The sequence below is a fragment of the Syzygium oleosum genome, unplaced genomic scaffold (genome assembly GCF_021117445.2).
Source record: "Syzygium oleosum isolate NSW1041296 unplaced genomic scaffold, Sole_v2.1 Sole_v2.01, whole genome shotgun sequence".
NCBI classification, from domain to species: Eukaryota; Viridiplantae; Streptophyta; class Magnoliopsida; order Myrtales; family Myrtaceae; genus Syzygium; species Syzygium oleosum.
Genome location: NW_026607485.1, coordinates 20,092,170 through 20,100,278, shown reverse-complemented (window position 1 = coordinate 20,100,278; position 8,109 = coordinate 20,092,170).

Genomic DNA, 8,109 nt, shown 5'->3' with positions numbered 1-8,109 from the left:
TTAACAATATAGATGAAAATAAAATAACTTCATATATATAACTACCATAAATATTAAAAGCATTCACGGTTTTCATTCTAGTTTCCATAAAGTCCAAAGTATAACCTTACATATCTTAATAGCTTTTGCTCGATCGCCAGTCAATGTCTTATCTTTTTTTTGAAATGTGCGTTCAAATGTAGCTGCAAATATCGGTTCCGTCGCCGATTCATGTGCCTACAAAATGTAAACATGAGTAATTGAATTGAATTAACTTATAACTTATTTAACAGATTTACCATTCGTTTTCGATGCTCCCTAATGTTGATAGAGCCCCCAGCATATGTGGCAGACCCTTTACTAGAACTAGAAGATCGATTCTTTTTATTCTGCTCACTGATTTGCTTATTCTTTTCAGTTTGCCAAATTCTGTTAATTTCCGTCCAATTGTCAGCTGTAATGAAAGCTGGCTTCACTTGCTTGATCTTCGCTCTATTCATCACATTTCGTATGTGATCACTGACTTTTTTCTTAAAGATTCTTCTCACTTCATTCTCTTCCTCTTCATCCCACCTGAACTTCCGCTGCAATCAATACGAAAACAACTGAAAGTTATTATGATGGTCACATATCCATTACCATGCATCAGACAATTCGGCGATAGATTTTGTAAAGTTCATCTCGGGGAAAATATCTGGTCCCTTTAGTACCGAAAACTAAAGAGTTGTTCTGATCCATTTACATTATTCTTGACCATCAATATACTACACTGAACTTAGTTGGTGAGAAAATAGAATATCTAAAACTTACCTTGAACTCATTTCACCACAAATCTTTCACTTCTTGTGGAGCACTATTGTAATTAATATACTGCCCCATCCAATAGTTTTTGACTATTTTATTCAGTTTCCTCACAACAAACGTAGCATCCGTGAATCTGCAAACATACGGATATTGTGCAATATCGACAATTCAGTTGGCATCCATATCTAAAATCATAAATATTACATATGCTTAAAAAAATAAAGTACTTACGAATCTCCAAATGGGCATATCATGAATCGGTTATCTTCTTCACCTGTGTTTCCTTCATTATTCGATTGTTGCGCTGAATAATAACGTGGAACGGAAGGAGATGGATTTGAAGGAGATGGAACTGAAGGAGATTCAGTTCGCATGTGTCCAAGTCCCCTAACATATTTTTGAGTGTTGGAGGAAGGGCCAACGTGTCCATATTGTCCATTAGCATATAGTGGTTGAGGGTTAGATGAAAGGGCAGGGGAGGAGGAAAGGGACGGGGACGAGGACGAGGACGAGGAAGGGGTTGGTCTTCTATGCATGTGACCTCCACGTTTATACTGACAAGTAGGAAGGTTAGACAAATATGTAAAAAAATATGAACACGTACTACGGACACATAATGACGTACATGACGAAGCTTACCATTTTGTTTCAGAAGCAGAAAATGTATCCTCTTAATTAGCCAATGCCGAGTGTTTATGACGTACAATTTCTTACGAACAAATATACTATGAATCGCACTCATTTTGATATCAAACATCAATATATGATCATGATATGCCATGCTAAGCCAACAATAGCCATAATTAACCACACGATCCACTTTCAAACAACATGATCATTCAACAAGTACAAGATCAACCATGAAACATCAATTTCAGCCACACTATCTTCGTTCTCAGCCACACCATTATCAATCAACCCACACGATCGGGCCATAGTTAACCAATCAGCCACAATTAAGCAAATCAACCACACGATCAAACTAATTAACCATACGATTAGCATTAAACAACTAAGGGTGCGAATGGTAATCATTCTGCTTCAGAAAGCAAATTCTTGCCAGAAATTGATTTATGGAGGAGAAATCTGTTTGGTAAAACATGACTAATTTTGCTCAAGAAATTGATTTTTGGAACAGAAATCTGTTTTGATTTGTTGATTTTTTTGCACCTAAAAAAATTTAAATTTTACTCAAAGTGGGTGGCCACAGGTATTATAAGCCATTCTGTGAAGTTTTGAAATTTTTGATTTTTTTTTAATTTTTTTTGGGCACCTAAAAAATTTAAATTTCACTCAAAGTAGGTGGCCACAAGTATTGTAAGCCATTTTGTGAAGTTTTGAAATTTTTTATTTATTTTTATTTTTTTGGGCACCTTAAAAAATTTAAATTTTATTCAAAGTGGGTTGCCACAGGTATTCTAAGCCATTATGTGAAATTTTAAAATTTTTTATTTTTTAATTTTTTTATTTTTTTGGGCACCTCAAAAAATTTAAATTTTACTCAAAGTGGGTGGCTACAGGTCTTCTAAGCCATTTTATGAAGTTTTGCAATTTTTCATTTTATTTTTATTTTTTTGAACACTTCAAAAAATTTAAATTTCACTCAAAATGGGTGCCCACAGGTATTTTAAACCATTTTATGAAGTTTTGAAAATTTTGATTTTTTTATTATTTTTCTTTTTTTGGGCACCACAAAAAATTTAAATTTCACTCAAAGTTGGTGGCCACATGTGTTCTAAGCCATTCTGTGAAATTTTAAAATTTTGGAATTTTTGAATTTTTTTTAAAAAAAATTCATTTTTTTTGAGTTTTTAACCTAAAATCTAGTGAACCCAAAACTGATTTCTGAACATTTCCTAATTTTCTGATTTTTTTTTGGAATTTTCCCGAATTTTTTTAATTTTTTTGGAATTTTCTGAATTTTTTAATGTTTTTTCAGATTTTTAATATTTTTTTGGATTTTTAAACATTTTCGAATTTTTTGGAATTTTTAATATTTTTTGAATTTTTAAATATTTTTTTAATGTTTTTATTAATAAAATAAGGATTTGGACCGGATCCCTGACCCGATCCGCCCGACCTCTGACCCGGCATTCCGACCCGCCCGGAACCCATTTTTTCCATTTCCTTTTATTTTCTCTTTTTTCTTTTTCTTTTGTTTCTTTTTCTATTATTTTTTTTTCTCTTTTGTCTTTTCTGGTCTCTTTTCCCACGAGCATTTCTGGTGTTCTCCTTCCAGAACGCTTTCTTGTTCTTCACCGAGAGCTCACCGCGAACGTCCCCTTCTTAGTGAATCGCCGGCGACCCAAACTCCGAACCGAAATCGGCTCCTTCGACTGCCGTCGATGACGAATCTGCTCGGACCGAAATCGCAACCCCACCATCACCGAACCAAAGTCCCTAAACCAGCACCATCGGCCACTAAATCGCTAACATTGGTGACACACTTTCGTTTCCTGACCATCAAACTTTCGACCTCAGCAACAGAAGCTAGGTATGGACAAACAGGCATGAATACACGTAAAATAGAGATAGAGGGCTAACGGTTGCCGCGGGCATCACCCGGCAAGGGGAATAGAGCTTCCGGCGAGGGAATGTGTACGCGCGGCCGACTCGGACGATGTGCGAATCACGAAAAAACCACATGAAAGACAGAGAAAACTTGAAGTCAGTGACAATATTGGAGCAAACCATGCGTATAGCGAAGTTTTAGAGTGCCGGTTTTGCAAAAACAGATTCGGAGTTTCATTTCGACATTTTGCCGAACAGGTGGTAGGCGGGTCGGGGAATGGAGCTACAGGACTGATTTTAACGAGATTCATGGCCTTCTTAACGTACGACGTTTAAAAAGACTAGTTTGAGTGCGAAGCAAATGTAAGCCTCCATTGACGGGGCCGGGCGGCCACCGAATAAGTTCAGTGTGCCCGGCACCCGAGAGGCAGGGGGGAGGGAGGCAGCAAAATTAGACCGGGGCCTACCTGGTTCGGGGCTGACCGTGATGAAGCGCGGCGGCTTGAGGCTCGACAGGAGCCGGCGGCAACTAAGACGGACAACCGGTCAAAGAGGAAAAATCTTTCTTTTATGGTTCTCTCGGTCGAGCGTTTTTTTCCCCCTTTCTCGTTCGGATCCTCGTCTTCAGGAATGTCAGGATCTAGGAGTGATAAGACACGAGAAGGGTGAGTGCTGCCGGCTAGAGGACGCCGAACGGCGACGGTGGTGGTGGTTGTTCGGAGGAGATGAAGGATGAGGGGTTTGCAAGGAAGGTTCTTCCTTTTCGGAGTCCCTTCTCTGGATCTCTCTCGAGCTCACTCTCTCTCTCTCTCGATTTTCTCTCGGTTTCGGCTCCCCCTTCCCACCTGTTCTCCCCGGAGCTCTTCAAAGCTCTCCTCTCTGAAAAAGATGGCCTTCCCCCTCTCTCTCTCTCTCTCTCTCTCTCTCTCTCCCTCTCTATGCAGACTCCATTTTCCTTTTTTATGAGTGCATGTACGAAGGCAACAAGAGAAAGAAAGTGTGAGAGAGCCCCTTTTTGTGTTTATTTTGACCTTTCTGCAATGGACATCCCTCCCTCTCTCTAATTTTGTGATGATGCTTCTTTTGTCCTTTCTTATCTTTGCTGCTTTTGTGAAAACGTGGATTTGAGAGAGAGAGAGAAGAAATACTCTCGTATCAGCCCAGGGAAGAGCTCTCCTTTTGTCTTTTACGTTTCTCTTTTTTTTTTACTGATTCTTTTTAATAAGAAAAATATGTCTAACAGACCCCATTAATGTCAATGCATCTAATGTCTATATGCCATGTGATTAAATGAAAATTATTCATGTTTAGGCGTCAAAATTTACCCCCCCTTAGTTTATGTGATTAACCTAAAACGGATAAGCAAAAATTAGGTGTCAACACTTATCTAATTAATTTACATGGAAAAATGGAAAGGGCAAAATAAATATTATTCATAACACGTTCTTTATAGTTTAAAGAATAGCTTATTTAATTTAAGTGATAAACGGCCATTAGTAAAGATATTCCCTTTATTTTCAGGTAAATTCGATAAAAAAGAAATACAATAGATTTTGATATATACTTGAATAATTTATGTTTAAATTAGAGTGAAATTGAAAAACATGGGCTTCTTTATGCTTTTTAAAGAATAACTTCTGATAGAAGTATTCAGACAGACAGATATTGTTTAAATAAGCAAAAAGCGAACAATAAAAAATGGTAGAAACGGGAAAAGTAAGGGTTGTAGCTAAATCCACCCAAACTTTGGCTCCATACACACCTTAAGAAGTTAGAATGAGAAATATACCCTCTCTCTCCGTCTTTCTTTCTGCTCGCACCTCCCCATGCTCATGGATGGACGGTATTGCCGAGCACTCACCAACTCGGATCAAGCTCGATTTAGGTGACTACATCTATTGGCCTTGATCCCAGCAATCACGGTTAGGGATGTGCATCGGTCCCGGTCCATTCGGAAATCGAACCGAACCGCCTGATTCTGGGTGATTTCCGAAGGGGATCGGTCCGGTTCCCGATTCCACATAAGGGACTGGACCGCCCGGACGGCTAATATTTCTTAATTTTTTTTTATATTTTTTATTCTGAAGCAAACTTTAATTAGTAAATTGTTTTTCTTTTATTGTTGGAAACTTCCACTTATTGGGAATAGAAGAAACGATAAAAAAAGAAGATAAGAAATCACTGGTTCCGAGACCAACCCTGAAATTGGACGAGACCAGTTGGTACGGTCCGATCCAATTCTAGGACCGGGTGGGCAGATTCCCGGTTCCACAAACTAGGAATCAACCTTGCCTGATTCGGTTCTAGGTTCCTAGGTGGGAACCAATCCACCCAGGAACCGATCATCCCTAATCACGATGGTGCGAGCTTGAAACTTGACGCTGTAGGGGTAGAGATGGGAAAGCAGCCCAAAAACAACCATCTCCAAGTCGCGAGGAGAGAGAAATGCAGGGTCTATGCATGTAAAATGTGTTAAATAAAGAAATGAGACGTGGGACTTATAATTCGGATACATTTTCATTTTCATTTCATAGAGTATGTATGCAGCCAAAATATGGGTGGATTTAGTGCGACCTAAGAAGTAACTGTAGACTTCTTTTAACTGTTCACTCGATTTGGTATAAGGGCATTTTTATCTTTATAATTTTCAAGAGTATTCATGAAGAATATGCATGAGTTTCAAGGGCAAATCAATCCAATCAAAATAGAGATTTCCACAAAGTTGTGTCACAATATTATTTAGTTGTGGAAAGTTAGATAGGATGCTAATAGAATGGAAAGTTCACGAGTCACCTAGCGATAATCAGTTGCTTGCTAGATCTAATCAACCTTAAGCTAGACTTGCGCAACCAAATTGGCTGAATTGGCAGTGATTGTACATACATGAGACATCCGAGGAAAGTTCAACCAGAACTTGAGAAAGGCAACGGCTATGTGACCATGAATTGTACGGCTATAGATGAGCTCGTTGCAATTTTAGCACAAATCATCAGTGTTCTGGTTGAGGGCATTGTATCCACACCGACGTCATTAAGATGACATTACTGCATCAATATAGCATTCCATAATTTCAATCTATGTTTCAATTTCAAATATGCTCCTTTGCACTTCATTTTTTTGGGGGGTTTTTCAACTAATGTTTGAGAAGCTTGACTTTAACCATAATGCAAAATGGTGGTCTGCAACATTTCCATCTTTTTGTTTCACCAACTCGTCTAGAATAGGGAACGAGAGTCTGCTCAGTGGTGAGTAGATTGACAGAAGTCAAATCAAGAGATTTTGGACCCCTCTCCTCCGGGACCAACTCTCTCCAATAGCTTAATTAGGTTGGTAGTTACCGGCCTTACCATTATCACACCATAAGTCCTAGCCCGAAAGTACCAGCCAACTCTCTTCCCATCGTCGCGCCATATTCGAGTTTTCCCTCCCTAGTTTGTATTTTACTTCTCATTGTGCAAATGAATCGTGTCTTGCATCGTCGGACCTGAACTCCGAGAGACTATCGAGGTAAGCATCCGATATCATCTAAATGGCTTTTGATAAATTAATCGAAATAACAGACTTAACCAATTTTATTTATAGAAATATCTGATATTAGTTTATGTTGTCGACATCTATTGTTGTCAAGATAATTGGAAGATACCGGCACAAAGGGGTGCGGCATATAGACCTTCATTTACCAAATCCATCTTGGGGAGTTGTATGAACCAACTCCATATTCATGTATCATGCATGCTAATGGACTTAAAGATAAACTCCTAATTTGTCTTAATCAACTGAAAATGCAAGTCAAAACACACATTCCCTTGGTGTTTAGTCCAAATTTCGGGTCACGACAAACATTACCAACCTGCTCATAGATTTAGCATCCGCACGTAACCATCTACACTCAATTTGAAGTGATCTATGCAAGTCGTTCTCTAAAATAATGAGCAAAGGTGGAAGTTCCTGTTCATGATGCTTTTTCCTCTTCCTAATGACTAGGAAACTGCCCTAGCTTAAGTCAGGTGATACCTCCCTAGATCCTCATTGGGCTTCCCTCGCCAACCTCTACTAGCCGGGAGTGTCCATACTTTTCTACACCCTAGGCTCTGATACCAACCAACTTGAAGTTGCACGCGCAGCAGCTAAAACTAAGAGCTTAAACTATCATAATATTGCGTGCACCGTGAGTTTAATATCTTAGCAAGACCAAGAGTATCATCTAACCTCGGACATACCTATTAAGTATATCAATAGAGGGAAAAATGTCAAAGACCGGTGATAGCACGATTCTTATCACAGCCGAATCATGTGTATAGGTGTATAATCGAGCCGATTCGGATTGATGCACTACCAAAATCGAGCTCGACTCAACTCAACTCACATACTCGGTGCTCGAAGCTAGATTCGAGCTCGATTGAGTATTAATTATCCAACTCGAGCTTGATTCAATTAGAGAATCCAGGTGCTCGAACTCGACCCGATTGAATTTAATTGGAATCAACTTATAAAGTTTTATAAGCTCGAATGTAATTTCAAGTATCTTGCCCCTTTTTATAATAATTTAAAATTTCAATAAAATAGTGAAAACTCGATTAGGGTCGTGAGCCTACCTAGTTGAATGTCAACAAGCTCGTGCTCACCTATACAAGATACTCGAGTAGCTCGAACTCGATCTCAACTCGAAATCAAGTGAGTCGATCTCTAGTAGACATCGGGCCGAGCCGGAGCTGTCGCTGAGTAATTTGACTCGATTTCACTCTTGTGCATGGAGCTGACAATGAGTAGTGTATCGTTATGAACTTTATGTTCACAGAATCAGATTAAAATGGC